We start from the raw sequence: 17,464 nt of genomic DNA on the forward strand, positions 1-17,464 counted from the left end.
CTTGGGCTTCCCAGATTCCAGACTGTGAGAAATCAATTTCTACTCTTTATAAATTACCGAGTGTAAGGTATTCTGCTATAGCAGCACCAAACAGACTAAGAGAGAAGTCATTAAGGATTTATGAGCAGAAAAAAATGAGAGAAAGTTGTATTGAATTGTCTCCGGTAGTCTTAAATGACTGTAATGTGCTCGTTCAAAAAGTGTGACATACCACTCCCCCTACCAAAATAAAATAGTGGGAAGCTAGAAGGGTGGGCAGAAAATCTGTATTAGAATCCAAGTGTGACACTAGGGACTAGGAGGATATCACAGAGAACTAGAAGTAACAGACAGAAGGGGAGAGACTACGAAGTTCTCTTGACCAGACTCTGAAATGCTTGGCTTGGTCATAGATGCCTGGGAAAATTCAAACTGCGAGGCAGGATCATGGGAAAGCAAAGCCATGTGTCATTTCCATGGTGTCCAAAATTAAGAAAGGCAAACTAAGAACATGATGTCATTAAAGAATAGTCTTCAGATGAAAAGAAACCTAATAATTTCATTACAAATCCAAGTTTCCTGAATCTTTTAATTGAGTCCAAAGAGGATTTAAAAAAAAAAAAAAAACCTGTAAGTATGTAATAATTGCCCCGTAGAACCTGGAGACAATAAAGTTTCACTCTGAGCTTCAAAGTAAGATAGCCACTTGAAAAACAAATGTTTGGGAGTAGGAATGACATCATATTCTGGAATGGTCAAAAACAATTCTCCACAGATCTGATATTCTGTAAATAAAATCATTAGCACAGACTCACTAAAGGTTTTGTCCATTTATATTTACATTTCTGTTTATTATGAATATATTGATATAAATCTTAGGTATATTATTGCAATATTTAGTAGGTACATTTTACAACACCCCTTTATTTATTTATTTAGTTAGTTAGTTAGTCCATCCCCTCAAGCATTTATCCTTTGAGTTATAAACAATCAAATTGTACTCTAATTTATTTGCAAATGTACAATTAAGTTATTATTTACTATGATCACCCTGTTGTGCTATTGAATGCTAAGTCTTATTCATCTTTTCTAACTACTTCTTTTTTTTTTACTCATTAACAATTCCTGCTCCTCCTCAGCCTCCCATTACCCTTCCCAGCCTCTGGTAACTATCCTTCTACTCTCTATGTTCATGAGTTCAATTGCTTTTATTTTTAGATCCCACAAATAAGTGAGAGCATGTGATGTTTGGCTTATTTCACTTAACAAAACATCTCCAGTTCCATCCTTGTTGTTTTAAATGACAGGATCTCATTTTTTATGGCTGAATAGTATTCCACTATGTATATGTACCACATTTTATTTATCCATTCATCTGTTGATAGACAATTAGGTTGCTTCCAAATCTTAGCTATTGTAATCAGTGCTGCAACAAACAGGAATATCTCTTCGATAAACTAAATTCCTTTCTTTGGGGTACATACCCAGCAGTGAGATTGCTAGGTCATATGGGAACTCAATTTTCAATTTTTTGAGGAACTTCTAATTTGTTCCCCATAGTGGCTGTACTAATTTAGATTCCCACAAACATTGTACAGGCTTTTCTTTTCTCCACATCTTCACTAGCATTTGTTATTGTATGTCTTTTGGATATAAGCCATTTTAACTGAGTTAAGGTGTTACCTCATTGTAGTTTGATTTGAAGCATCTGATGATCAATGATGTTCAGCACCCTTTCATATGCATATTTGCAATTTATATGTCTTTTGGAAAATGTCTATTCAAATCTTGTGCCCATTTTTGACTGGATTATTAAATTTTTTCCTATACAGTTGTTTGAGCTCCTTGTATCTTCTGGTGATTAATCTCTTGTCAGATGAGTAGTTTGAAAATATTTTCTCCCATTCTGTGGATTGTTTCTTCACTTTGCTGAATGTTTCCTTTGCTATGTAGAAGCTTTTTAGCTTGATAATATATCATTTGTCCATTTATTCTCTGGTTGCCTATGTTTGTGGGACATTGCTCAAGCAATTTTTGCCAAGACCAATGTAGTGCAGATTTTCCCCAATTTTTTCTTGTAGTAGTATCAGAGTTTGAGGTCTTACATTTACATCTTTAATCCATTTGGATTTGATTTTTGTATATGGCAACATAAGGATATGGGTTTCTTCTGCATATGGATATCTAGTTTTCTTAGCACCATTTATTGAAGAGACTGTCTTATCCTCAGAGTTACGTCCTCATCACCTTTGTCAAAAATGAGTTCACCATAGGTGTGTGAATTTGTTTATGGGTTCTCTATTCTGTTCCATTGGTTCTTGTATCTGGTTTTATGCTAGTACTATGCTGTTTTGGTTACTATCGCCCTGTAGGATAATTTGAAGTTAGGTAACATGATTCTTTTAGTTGTATTCTTTTTGTTTAGGATAGCTCCAGGTACTCTATGTACTTTGTGGATCCACATGAATTTTAGGATTTTTTATTTTTGTGAAGAATGTTATTGGTATTTGGATGGGGATTGCTTTCAATGTGTAGATTGCTTTGGGTAGTATAGACATTTTTACAATATTGATTCCTCCAATCCATGAACATGGAAATTTTCTTTAATTTTTTGATGTGCTCTTCAATGTCTTCCATCAGCATTTTATAGTTTTCACTATAGACATGTTTTCCTTCTTTGGTTAAATTAACTTCCAAGTATTTAATTTTATGTGTGGCTATCATAAATGAAATTACTTTTTAAGTTTCTTTTTCAGATTGTTCACTGTTGGCATATAGAAATGCTACTGATTTTTGTATGTTAATTTTGTATCTTGCAACTTTACCAAATTTGTTAATCAGTTCTAATAGTCTTGTGGAATCTTTCAGTTTTTCCAAATATAAAACCATATCATCTGGAAACAAAGATAATTTGACTTCTTTCTAAAACCTATGCAATACCATTCAAGAAAAAGGCATGGGCAAAGACTTTGTGACAAAACTTCAAAAGCAATTGTAATAAAAGCCAAAAATGACAAACTGAGTCTAATTAAACTAAAGAGCTTCTGCACAGCAAAAGAAACTGGAGTGAACAGGCCACCTACAGAATGGGAGAAAATTTTTGCAATTTACCTACCTGACAAAGGTCTAATATCCATAATTTACAAGGAACTTAAACAAATTTACAAGAAAAAAAACATCAAAAAGTGGGCAAAGGATATGAACAGACACTTCACAAAAGAAGTGTCAGCAAACTGATACAAGAACAGAAAATCAAACACCACATGTTCTCACTCATAGGTAGGTGTTGAACAATGAGAACACATGGACACAGAGAGGGAAGCATCACACCACTGGGGTCTGTTGGGGAGAAATAGGAGAGGGACAGCAGGAGGTGGGGAGTTGGGGAGGGCTAATATGAGGAGAAATGCCAGATATAGGTGACGGGGAGGAAGGCAGTAAACCACACTGCCACATGTGTACCTATGCAACAATCTTACATGTTCTTCACATGTACCCCAAATCTAAAATGCAATTAAAAAAGAAACTACAAAGAAAAAAAAAGAGGATATTTATGTGACCAACAAACGTATGACAAAAGGCTCAACATCACTGACCATCAGATAAATGCAAATCAAAACCACAATGAGATACCATCTCACACCAGTCAGAATGACAATTATTAAAAAGTCAGGAAACAATAGATGATGGTAAGGCTGTGGAGAAATAGGAATTCTTTTACACTATTAGTGGGAGTGTAAACTGGTTCAACCATTGTGGAAGACAGTATGGCGATTCCTCAAGGACCTAGAACCAGAAATACCATTTGGCCCCAAAATCCTATTACTGGGTATATACCCAAAGGAATATAAATTATTCTATTATAAAGACACATGCACGTGTATGTTTATTGCAGCACTGTTTACAATAGCAAAGACAGGGAACCAACCCAAATGTTCATCAATGATAGATTGCATAAAGAAAATGGGGTACATATACACCATGGAATTCTATGCAGTCATAAAAAGGAATAAGATTATGTCCTTTGCAGGGACATGAATGAAGCTGGAAACCATCATCCTCAGCAAACTAATACAGGAACAGAAAACCAAACACTGCATGTTCTCAGTCATAAGTGGGAGCTGAACATGGAGAACTCATGGACTCTCTCCATGAACTCATGGAGAAGAGAATAACGCACTCCAGGGTCTTTTGGGGGATGGGAGGTGAGGGGAGGGTAGTTAGAAGATGGGTCAATAGGAGCAGCAAACCACCATGGCACACGTATACCTATGTAACAAACCTGCAATTTCTGTACATGTATCCCATTTTGTATTTAGAAGAAATAAAGAAAATCATAATATATAAATAAATAAATAAGTGATATAATCCCCCCCAACACACACACAAAAACAAAGATAATTTGACTTCTTCCTATCCACTTTGGATGCCCTTTATATATTTATATTGTCTGATTGCTCTAGCCAGGGCTTCCAGTACTATGTTGACTAACAGCATTGACACTGGGAAACCCTGCAGTGTTCTACATCTTAGAGAAAAAGTCTTTCATATGATACTGGTGGTGGGTCTTTCATATATGGCTTTTATTATGTTGAGGTATGTTCCCTCTATACCCAGTATTTTCAAGGCTTTTATCATAAAGGGATGTTGAATTTTATCAAATGGCTTTTCAGCATCAATTAAAATGATGATGTGATTTCTATCCTTTATTCTATTAATATGATTTATCACATTGATTGATTTGCATATGTTAAATCTTTGCATCCCAGGGATAAATCCCACTTGATCGTTATGAATGATCTAAAGTGTTGTTGAATTGAGTTTTCTAGTATTTTGTTGAGGAGTTTTGCATCAATATTCATCAGAGATATTGGCCTATAGTTTTATCTTGTTGTGTCTTTGTCTGAGTTTGGTATCAGGGTAATATGGCCTCATAGAATGAGTTTGGAAGTATTTCCTTCTTTATTTTTCAGAATAGCTTGCATAGGATTGGTATTCATTCTTCCTTAAATGTTTGGTAGAAGTCAACAGTAAAGCCATCAGGTCTCAGGCTTTTCTTTACTGGAAAATGTCTTATTACGGCTTTGATCTCATCATTTGTTATCATTGTTTTGTTCAGGCTTTTTATTTCTTCCTGACTCAAACTTGGTAGGTTGTGTCTAGATATTTGTCAATTTCTTCTTTTTTTTAAATTGTACTTTAAGTTCTGGGGTACATGTGCAGATCATGCAGCATTGTTGCATGGGTACATACATAGCAATGTGGTTTGCTGCTTCCACCCCCCATCACCTATATCTGACATTTCTCCCCATATTATCCCTCCCCAACCTCCACTGTCCCTCCTCTAGTCCCCCGCCAACAGACTCCAGTGTGTGATGCTCCCCTCCCTGTATCCATGTGTTCTCATTGTTCAACACCTGCCTATGAAGTTTGTCAATTTCTTCTAGATTTTCCAATTTATTAGCATATAGTTGCCAATAGCAGCCAGTAATGATCCTTCGAAGTTCTCCAGTGTCAGTTGTAGTGTCTCCTTTTTCATTTCTGATTTTATATATTTGGATCTTCCCTCTCTTTTTGTTACCCTTGCTAAAGGTGTATCAATTTGGTTTAACTTTCAAAACACCCACTTTTGTCTCATTTATTTTTGTATTTTTAATTTCAATTGTATTTATTCTTGCTCTAATATTTACTATTTCTTTTGTTTCACTGATTTGAGGTTTTCTTGGCTCTTTCTTTTCTAGTTCCTTAGGACATTTCGCTAGATTGTTTATTTGAAGTTTTTCCCTTTTATTTTTTTGAAGTTTTCCTCTTTTTATGATGAAGCTATAAACTTCCCTCTGAGTACTGCTTTTGCTGTATTCCATAAGCTTTGGCATGTTATGTTTGCATTATCATTTGTTTTCAGAAAATTTTCAATATCCTTAATTTCTTCATTGAATCGCTGATTATTCAGGAGTATATTGTTTAATTTCCATGTATTTGTATAATTTCCAAAATTCCACTTGTTATTGATTTCTAGTTTTATTCCATGTGATCAGAGAAGATTCTTGATATTATTTTATTTTTTTCAAAGTTTTAAGAGTTTTTTTGTGACCTAACATATCATCTATCCCTAAGAATGATCCATGTGCTGAGGATTCTGCAGCCATTTGATTAAAAGTTCAGTAAATATCTCTTAAGTCCATTTCATCTATAATGCATTTTAAGTCTGCTCTTTCTTTGTTGACTATCTGTCTTAAAGATCTTTCCAATGCTGAAAGTGGAATATTGAACTCTCTGGCTATTATCATATTGAAACTTATCTTTTTCTTTACCTCTAATATTTACTTTATATATCTGGGTGCTTTAGTGTTGGGTGCATATATATTTAAAATTGTTATGTCTTCTTACTGAATTGACCCCTTTATCATTATATAGTGACCTTCTTTGTCTCTCCTTGTACTTTTTGTCTTAAAACTTATTTTGTCTGATATAAGTACAGCAAGTTTATATCCCCCTTTACTACCGCAACGCGTGCCCAGAAAGCAACACCTTCTGGCTGGAGGCCAACAAACTCAGGCCATTACAGCAACTCACGACATAATACCCTGCTCTTAGGAAAAAGAAAACAACACCTAATTCTACTTCCTGCAACATCCTGGCTTACCAGAGGTTCTGAATCTGTTCACATGACAACTTTACTGTTAGCATAACCAACTGTATTAGTCAGGGTTCTTTAAGAGAGACAGAACTAATGGGATATTATATATATAAAGTATTAACTTAAACAATCACAAGGTTCCACAATAGCCTGTCTGAAAGCTGAAGAGCAAGGAGAGCCAGTCTAAGTCCCAAAACAGAAGAACCTGGAGTCTGATGCTCAAGAGTAGAAAGCATCCAGCACAGGAAAAAAGATATAGGCTGGGAGGCTAGGACCATCTCTCTTTTCACCTTTTTCTACTGGCTTTATACTTGCTGGAATCTGATTAGATTGTGCCTACCAATCTGCCCAGCCCACTGACTCAAATGTAATTTCTTTTGGCAATGCCCTCACAGGCACATCCAGGATTAACACTTTTTATCTTTGAATCCAATCAAGTTGACACTCAGTATTAACCATCACAAGTCCACTCCTTGTCAACTTGAACCCATACCCATCACTTGGGTTCATACACAATGTTCAAATAAAGACAGTAATGAGGTCATAATCATGCCTATTGTAATATAACTATCCTTTGTACAAATGGAAATGCACCAATCTTCAACCCAAATACTATTACATAAAGTTAACAATACTTAAATGCTGAATGAAGATACTAGTACATGTGTATACATACACAAATATATTTTTAGGAAAAAAGAAGGAAATACTCATGGCAGTTAGTCATTTCTGCAGCTGGTCATGTGGTCATAGCTGGCATTGGTAACTACCTTCTACTACCCATTCTGTATTCCCTTTGCCTTCAGCAAGCATCTCAGCAGGTCGTGTTGTTGTTGTTGTTGTTGTTGTTGTTGTTTCTTTTTTTGTTTTTTTTTTCACCTGGTGGAGTGACCCAAGCCTTCATTCCTGAAGGGTCTGGACCATCTGTAGACCTGCCTGGATCAGGCTGTTGTAGTTTCCCATTGATCTTAATCATAGGGCATGATAATACTAAGAGACAACCTAATGGATCCCCTGTATTCCATGCATACTCTTCCTGACCTCCATTATGAAGTAGTAGACTGATTTCATCTTGGTAGTCCTAGTCAATCACCCAGCCAACACTGTTACACCCTTCTTAGCCTGTTAAATTGAAAGTTGAAGAAGCCCAAAGTGTCCAAGTGGCAATCTTAACTTTCAGTTTAATGGATTCGTTGTGTCTCCTGGTGGCAGTGTTCCTCCATCTGGAACCAAGACCTTTTAGTTCTTTGCTAGTGGATCACTAGTGGTGATAGTGAGTGGTGCCACTTCCACTTCGACCACTTGATTCCTGGACATACGAATCTTGGCTATGGGAGAAACAGTACCATATATTGGATGCTGACTCAGAGCATGTACCATCTTCTGGAGAACTTTTCCCCAGCCCTGCAAATTATTGTCACCTAGTTGGCATTGTAATTGTGAATTCAAAGGGCCATTCCTCTGTTCTGTCAATCCAGCTGCTTCAAGATGATGGGGAGCATGGTAAGACCAGTGAATTCCATGAGCATGAGCCTGCTGCTGCCCTTCTTTAGCCATAAAGTGAGTGCCTTTGTCAGAGGTAATGCTATGTGGAATATCATGATAGTGGATAAGGCATTCTTTGAGTCCACAGATGGTAGTCTTGGCAGAAGCATTGTGTGCAGGATAGGCAAACCCATATCCAGAGTAAGTGTCTACTCCAGTGAGGACAAACCTCTCCCCTTTCCATGATGGAAGAGGTCCAATATAATCAACCTACCACCCAGGTAGCTGGCTGATAACTCAAGTTATCAGCTGATAAGTCAAGTTAGCATTCCTTGTAGATATTATTCAGATCTGTGTACTGGAGTTATGAGAAGTTAAGCAACTTTCCCTGGAGAAACAAACATGTAAATTAATGTCCAGGAACTCAAAACCTATAATTACACAGAATACCATTATTTTTCTGCTCTGTTATCTGGGAAGACAATCAATGAGCCTACGTGTGTTGCTTCTCTCTTTAACAATAAGCATTAGTGCTTTCTTCTCTCTCTCTCTCTCTCTCTCTCTCTCTCTCTCTCTCTCTCTCTCTCCTCTCTCTTTCCACACAATGTTTCAGTTAATGATGGACCACATATATGACAGTGCTTCTCTCAGATTTTAATGGAGCTGCCCTATACAGATGACTTTTTCATCTTTTATATCATATTTTATTGTACTTTTTCTAAGTTTAGATACACAAATACTTACCGATTTGTTACCATTGCTTAAAGTATTCAGCACAGTAACATGTTGTACAGGTTTGTAGCCTAGGAGGAATAGGCTATAGCATATAGACTTGGTGCATAGTAGGCTATACCATCTAGTTTTGTGTAAGTACAGTGTATAATGTTCATACTGTTACAGGATATTCAGGGTGTTGTTTTCTGGACAGAAACCTCTGCGGTTGGTGGCACCCTTGCCTGAGTGTTTCCTTGGACCTGCTGGCCTCATTCCACCCACTTGGTGTGGCAGGCCGTGCTCACTCATACTACTGGCCTGGATCCCATACCTGACAAGAGAGACTGCACAGAGCAGTAAGGGGTATGTGAGCAAGCTCGGGGTCTGGCCACCGTGCACTCCACTCTGTGCTAGAGTGGGCAACTCCAGGTGCCAGCATGGGTGCTGGCTCTCCATGAGGCTGCAGCTGCACCAGTCACACTGCAAGCAGCTTCCACAACTGGCACCAGGGAACACAGTGGCATCCAGAAGCTTGGAGACACCAGGAACCACAGTGCTCTGAAGAGGGAGTCACAGCCCTGGCTGGGGGAGCTCCCAGGTCTGGGTTCCCTGAAGTGCCGCAGCTCTTCTTTCCTTCTTTTTACACACATGATGAGCAAGGGACATAATATGGTTTGGCTGTGTCCCCACTCAAATCTCATTTTCAATTCCCATGTGTTGTGGGAGGGATCTGATGGGAGGTAATTGAATCATGGGGGCAGGTCTTTCCTCTGCTGTTCTTGAGATAATGAATAAGTTTCAAGAGATCTGATGGTTTTAAAAATGAGAGTTTTGAGGGGGAGGGACCAAGCTGGTCAAATAGGAACAGCTCAGCTCTGGAGCTCCCAGCGAGACTAACACAGAAGGCTGGTGATTTCTGCATTTCCAACTGAGGTACCCAGTTCATCTCATTGGCACTGGTTAGGCAGTGGGTCCAACCCATAGAGGGCGAACAGAAGCAGAGTGGGGTGTCACTTCACCCAGGAAGTCCTAGGAGCCAGGGACCTCATCCCCCAGCCAAGGGAAGCCATGAGGGACTATGCTACCTGACTGGGTTACCACGCTTTTCCCACAGTTTTTGGAAGCTACAGATCAGTAGATTTCCTTGTGTGCCTACACCACAAGGGCCCTTGGTTTCAAGAACAAAACTGGGATGCTGTCTGGGTAGACACTGAGCTAGCTGCAGGAGTATTTTTTCATACCCAAGTGGCAGCTGGAACCCAAGTGAAACAGAACCATTCACTCCCCTGGAAAGGGGGCTGAAGCCAGGGAACCAAGTGGTCTCACTCAGTGACTCCCTCTCCCACGGAGCCCACCAAGCTAAGAAACACTGGCTAGAAGTTCTTGCTGCCAGTACAACAGTCTAAAATCAACCCAGGATGACCGAGCTTTGTAGAGGGAGGGGCATCCACCATTACTGAGGCTAGAGTAGGCAGTTTTCCCCTGACAGTGCTATGGAGGATAGGAGGGCTGGGCTGGGCATAGCAAAGTGGCTGTGACCAGACTGCTTCTCTAGATTCCTCTTCACTGGGCAGGGCATCTCTGAAGGAAAGGTAACAGCCCCAGTCAGGGGCTTATAGGCAAAACCCCCACCTCCCTGGGACAGAGCACCTGGGGGAAGGGGCAGCTGCTGGTGCAGCTTTTGTGAATTTAATTATTCCTGCCTGCCAGCTATGAAGAGGGCAGGAGATCCTGACAAGAGAGATTCTCCCAGCACAGCGCAGCATCTATGCTAAGGGACAGACTACCTCAAGTGGGTCCCTGATCCCCGTGCTTCCTGACTGGGAGAAATCTCCCAACAGGTGTCAACAGACACCTCATACAGGAGAGCTCCAGCTGGCATCAGGCCAGTGCCCCTCTGGGATGAACTTTCCAGAGAAAGGAGCAGGCAGTACAATCTTTGCTGTTCTGCAGTCTCCACTGGTGATACCAAGGTCAACTGGGTCTGGAGTGGACCTCCAGCGAACTGCAGCAGACCTGCAGAAGAAGGGCCTGACTATTAGAAGAAAAACTAACAAACAGAAAGCAAAACCTCAAAATCAACATAAAGGACCCACACACACAAAAACACCATCCAAAGGTCATCAACCTCAAAGATCAGAGGTAGATAAATCCATGAAAATGAGGAAAACCCAGCACAAAAATGCCGAAAATTCCCAAAACCAGAATCCCTCTTCTCATCCAAATGATCACAACTCCTCTGGAAGTGCACAAAACTGAACAGAGAAAGAGATTGACCAATTGACAGATGTAGGCTTCAGAAGGTGGGTAATAAAAAATTCCTCTGAGCTAAAGAAGTATGTTCTAACCCAATGAAAAGAAGCTAAGAACCTTGAGAAAAGGTTACAGGAACTGCTAACTAGAATAACCGGTTTAAAGAGGAACATAAATGACTGGTGGAGCTGAAAAACACAGCACGAGAACTTCATGAAGCACACAAAGTATCAATAGCCAAATTGATCAAGCAGAAGAAGGATATCAGAGACTGAAGATCAACTTACTGAAATAACCCATGAAGACAAGATTAGAGAAAAAAAGAATGAAAAGGAATGAAGAAAGCCTCCAAGAAATATGCGACTCTGTGAAAAGACCAAACCTACAATTGATTGGAGTCCCTGAAAGTGACGGGGAGAATGGAACCAAGTTGGAAAACACACTTTAGGATATTATCTGGGAGTACTTCCCCAACCTAACAATAAGGGCCAACAGGCCAACATTCAAACTCAGGGAAAATAGAGAACACCACTAAAATACTCCTTGAGAAGAGCAACCTCAAGACATGTAATCATCAGATTCACCAAGGTCGAAATGAAGAACAAATGTTAAGGGTAGCCAGAGAGAAAAGTCAAGTTACCTACCAAGGGAAGCTCATCAGACTGACAGTGGATCTCTCTGCAGAAACCCTATAAGCCAGAAGAGACAGGAGACCAATATGCAACATTCTTAAAGAAAAGGATTTTCAACCCAGAATTTCATATCCACTCAAACTAAGCTTTATAAACAAAGGAGAAATAAAATCCTTTACAACAAGAAAATGCTGAGGGATTTTGTCACCACCAGGCCTGCCTTTCAAGAGCTCCTGAAGGAAGCACTAAATATGGAACAAAAAAACTGGTACCAGCCACTGCAAAAATGGACCAAATGCTAAAGACCAATAACACAATGAAGAAACTGCATCAACTAATGAGCAAAACAACCAACCAGTAACAAAATGGCAGGATCAAATTCAAACATAACAATATTAACGTTAAATGTAAAAGGCCTAAATGCCCCAATCAAAAGACATGGACTGGCAAATTGGATAAAGAATCAAGAACCATCAGTGTGCTATATGCAGGAGACCCATCTCACATGCAAAGACACACATAGACTCAAAATAAAGGGATGGAAGAATATTTACCAAGTAAATTGAAAGAAAAAAAAAAAAAAGCAGGGGTTGCAATCCTAGTCTCTGACAAAAAAGACTTTAAACCAACAAAGATAAAAAAAAAAAAATGACAAAGAAGGGCATTACATAACAGTAAAGGGATCAACGCAACAAGAAGACATTTATGCGGTCAACAGATATGAAAAAAAGCTCACCATCACTGGTCATTAGAGAAATGCAAATCAAAATTACAATGTGATACCATCTCACACCAGTTAGAATGGTGATTATTAAAAATTCAGGAAACAACAGATGCTGGTGAGTCTGTGTAGAAATATGAATGCTTTTGCACTGTTGGTGGGAGTGTAAATTGTGTGATGACAGTGTGGTGATTCCTCAAGGATCCAGAACCAGAAATACCATTTGACCCAGCAATCCCATTATGGGGTATATACCAAAAAGATTATAAATCATTCTACTATAAAGACACATGCACATGTGTGTTTATTGCAGCACTACCTACAATAGCAAAGGCTTGGAACCAACCCAAATGCCTATCAAGGATAGACTGAATAAAGTAAATTGGCACATATATACTGTGGAATACTATGCAGACATAAAAAAGAATGAGTTCATGTCATTTGCAGGGTCATGGATGAAGCTAACTAACAGAGGAACAGAAAACCAAACACTGCATGTTCTCACTCATAAATGGATGTTGAACAATGAGAACACATGGACACAAGGAAGGTAACCACCATACACCTGGGCCTGTTGGGGGGTTGGAGGCAAGGGGAGGGAGAGCATTAGGACAAATACTTAATGCATGTGGGGCTTAGAACCCAGATGATGAGTTGAAAGGTGCAGCAAACCACCATGGAACATGTATACCTGTGTACCTATGTAACAAACCTGCATGTTCTGCACATGTATCCTAGAACTTAAAGTAAAATTTTTAAAAAACAAGAGTTTCCCTGAACAAGCTCTCTCTTTGCTTGCTTCCGTCCATGTAAGATGTGACTTGCTCCTCCCTGCCTTCTATTTCTACCATGATTGTGAGGCCTCCTCAGCCATATGGAACTGTAAGTCCATTAGACCCCTTTGTCTTCCCAGTCTTGGGTATGTCTTTATCGGCAGGATGAAAATGAATTAATACAGTAAATTGGTACCACTAGAGTGGGGCATTGCTGAAAAGATATCTAAATAACGGAAGCAACTTTAGAACTAAGTAACAGTCAGAGGTTGAAACTGTTTGGAGAGCTCAGAAGAAGATAGAAAAAAATGTGGGAAAATTTGGAACTTCCTAAGGACTTGTTGAATGGCTTTGACAAAAATGCTGATAATGATATGAACAATAAAGTCCAGGCTGAGGTGGTCTCAGATGGAGATGAGGAACTTGATGGGAACTAGAATAAAGGTGACTCTTGTCAGATTTTAATGAAGAAACTGGCAGCATTTTGCCCATGCCCTAGAAATTTGTGTAACTCTGAACTTGAAAGAGATGATTTAGGGTATCTGACAGAAGAAATTTCTAAGCAGCAAATCATTCAAGAGGGGACTTTGGTTCTGTTAAAAGTATTCAGTTTTAAAAGGGAAACAGAGCATAAAAGTTCAGAAAATTTGCAGCCTGATAATACAGTAGAAAAGAAAATCCCATTTTCTGAGGAGAAATTCAAGACAGCTACAGAAATTTGCATAAGTAACAAGGAGCTGAATGTTCATCCTCAAGACTAGAAGGAAAATGTCTCCAGAGCACGTCAGAGGTCTTCATGGCAGCCTCTCCCATCACAGGCCTGGAGGCCTAGGAGCAAAAAATGGTTTCATGGAGTGGGCCCAGGGCTCTCCTGCTCTGTGCAACCTAGAGACTTGGTACCTTACATTCCAGGCACTCCAGTCATTGCTAAAAGGGGCCAAGTTACAGCTCAGACCACTGCTTCAGAGAGTGGAATCCCCAAGCCTTGGCACCTTCCATGTGGTGTTCAGCCTGTGGGTGCACAGAATTCAAGAATTCAGGTTTCAGAACCTCTGCCTAGATTTCAGAAGGATGTATGAAAACACCTGGATGCCCAGGCAGAAGTTTGCTGCAGGATCAAGGCCTTAATGGAGAACCTCTGCTAGGGCAGTGTGGAAGGGAAATGTGGGGGTGGAGCACTCACACAGAGTCCCTACTGGGGCGCCACCTAGTGGAGCTGTGAGAAAAGGGCCACTGTCCTCCAGACTCCAGAATGGAAGATCCACCAACAGCTTGCACCATGCACCTGGAAAATCTAGACACTCAATGCCAGCCCTGGAAAGCTCCTAGAAGAGGGTCTATACCCGTCAAAGCCACAGGGGTAAGCTGCACAAGGCCATAGGAGCCCATTTCTTGCATCAGCCTGACCTGGATGTGAGACATGGAGTCAAAGAAGATCATTTTGGAGCTTTAAGATTTTACTCCCCTAGTGGATTTTTGGACTTGCCTGGAGCCTGGAGCCCCTTTGTTTTGGCCAATTTCTCCCATTTGGAATGCTGTATTTACCCAATGCCTGTATCCACACTGTATCTAGGAAGTAACTAACTTGCTTTTGATTTTACAAACTCATAAGCAGAAGGGGTTTGCCTTGTCTTAGATGAGACTTTGGACTGTGGACTTTTGAGTTAATGCTGAAATGAGTTAAGACTTTGGGAAACTGTTGGGAAAGCATTATTGGTTTTATAACATGTAGACATAAGATTTCAGAGGGGTCAGGGGAGGAATGCTATGGTTTGGCTGTGTCCCGACTCAGATCTCATCTTCAATTCCCACATGTTGTTGGAGGGACCCAGTAGGTGGTAATTGAATCATGGGGGCAGGTCTATCCTATGTTGTTCTCATGATACTGAATAAGTCTCACAAGATTTGATGGTTTTACAAAATGGGAGTTCCCCTACACAAGCTCTCTGTTTGTCTACCACCACCCATGTAAGACATGACTTGCTCCTCCTTACCTTCTGCCATGATTGTGAGTCCTCCCCAGCCATGTGGAACTGTAAAACCTATTTTTCTTCCCAGTCTCAGGCATGTCTTTATCAGCAGCATGAAAATGGACTAATACAGAGCATGTCTGAGCCCTGTTTGTGTTACAGCTCTTTTAGCCTCAATTGGTGGGTCCTCACTTCTTGTCTTGAGCCCAGGAAGAATGAGGTATACAGATAAGTAGAGGGTGAGCAAAGGAAAGGAACTGTCCCCTGTGGATTTCCTCTGTCTAGAACAGTTCAGAGGAAATCCACAGAAAACATCTCGTTTCTACAGCCAGGGTGTTCCAATGAGTGTTCATCTCCTAGCATAGAGGGTAGCTCCTCTCTGCTAGGCAAGTCATCTCAACAAATGTTCAACTATCAATGGAGTGTACCACCTGTCTGCAGCTGGTTGTTCCATTGTGCATCTCTAAGCATACAGGAGGCCCTAGAGTGGGTGGTTCATCTCTGCAGGCAGGTCATCACATCATCTCTGCAGCTGTCAGCAGAGAGGAGGCCTTTGAATGTGTTGCTCCCCTCTGCAGCTGGTCATCCTGATGACTGCTCAGGTCTGGCTGAGCCCAAGGCTTTTTGGGGACTCAGAGGAGAGGACTTGTGAGCCGATTGGTCCATGGGCAGCCATGGCAGGCCCAGAGAAGACACCACAAGTTCCCACTCTGGTCTATGGGGCTGGCAGCTCAACCCTCAGCCTTCAGGCCCTCTCTGGCCTGAGGGTGGGGTCTCACCAGGGACCTATCCAATTCTGCCCAGGAACCTATCTACCTCCTGCTGCCATTCATAGCACCTAGGCTGTAGGTGCCAAAGGGAGCCTGCAGGCCAGCCTCAGCTGCCCTCAGTCTCTGTTCAGCTTCCTGTCAGTGCCCAAAGAACAGAAAGGGTTGGGGTGGCAAGGGGCTTTCATGTCAGCATTTAACTGAGCATGTGCACACCCAGCCAGGCTGCAACAGTGCCTGGGCTTGGCCCTAACTTTTCTCTGATATTGGAGTGGGTGCCTACAGCAGGGAGAAGCCAGGCAGTGTGAGCAGGCACTTCCGAACCTGCAATGTTAGGAGGGCCTTCCTGGGCTCCCAAAAGTGCAGAGATGCCTAGGTCCACAGGTCCGTTGGTGGTGGGTGGGGCTGTTGCCTGCTCCCTGGAGTGGGAGGCCCAGGTCTGCAGCTATGGTTTGGGTGGCTACAGCTGTGCCCTAAAGGGCAGGACTCCCACCTGCTCCCACGCCCAAGAGCACAGGGATGTTTAGGTCCACAGCCATGGCTTGAGTGGTTGCGGGGGCACACAGGGAGTTCCACCCAACTTTGAAGGGGCTGGATTCCCACTTTTCCCTACTCCCACTGGCTCCATGGAGGGTGCAGCCTTGGCCTCTTCCTGCTGCAGCCAGCATGATGGCAGTGGCCACTCCAGACAACCTGCTGCTGTCATCAATACAACAACAAAAATCATGTAACCATGCCTTTCTCAGAAGTATCACCATCATTAAGTGACACATGATTATATATAAACAACATCTGTATTGCAAAATTTAAGAGTACAAAGTATATAAAAATCAGGAAGAAAATAGTTGCAACCTGTATTGCAAACATGTGGTTAATATCCTTGATACCTTAAACAACAGAGAAATGGACAAAAGGTTACAATACAGAATGTACATGAAAGTAACATAAATACCCAGTGAACATTTGAAAATATGCCCAACTATGTAAGTGATGAAATGTGAAATAAGCTCTCATGCTACATGAAACAGACAAACATCAACACAGATGTAGAGGACAATCACAAGTTTGTAAAAGAGTATACTTTTACATTCAGGTAAATATCTGTGCATTTTATTAAGACGTACAAAAATCAACAAAATAGACATTAAATTATTAATGATGAATATCTTCCAGTTGGAGTGGGAGTGCAGACTGGACAGTTAATATGCTGATATATTAATTTTGCAAAATGAATAAACCTCAAAAGTGCTACTTTCAATGCTAGTTATGAAACCTTCTTTTTGACAAATAATAATTACCCTTATCTTGAAATAGCCATTTACTTCTTTATTTTAAAATATATAATTCACATTAAGAGTTACTCTATTTAAGTGGCTTTCACTTTGTTCTGAGAGAGCTGATGGACAAAATTAGGGTCAGAGCAAAGAGGTCACAATGTGCACAGATGTAATGCTCCTAGGGTAGTGACCAGGACTTCACAAATAAATATTGGCTGTCAGTATTGTCACCTTCCTGAAAGCAGAAGAGAAC

Source organism: Saimiri boliviensis, chromosome X (genome assembly GCF_048565385.1).
Source record: "Saimiri boliviensis isolate mSaiBol1 chromosome X, mSaiBol1.pri, whole genome shotgun sequence".
Lineage (NCBI taxonomy): Eukaryota > Metazoa > Chordata > Mammalia > Primates > Cebidae > Saimiri > Saimiri boliviensis.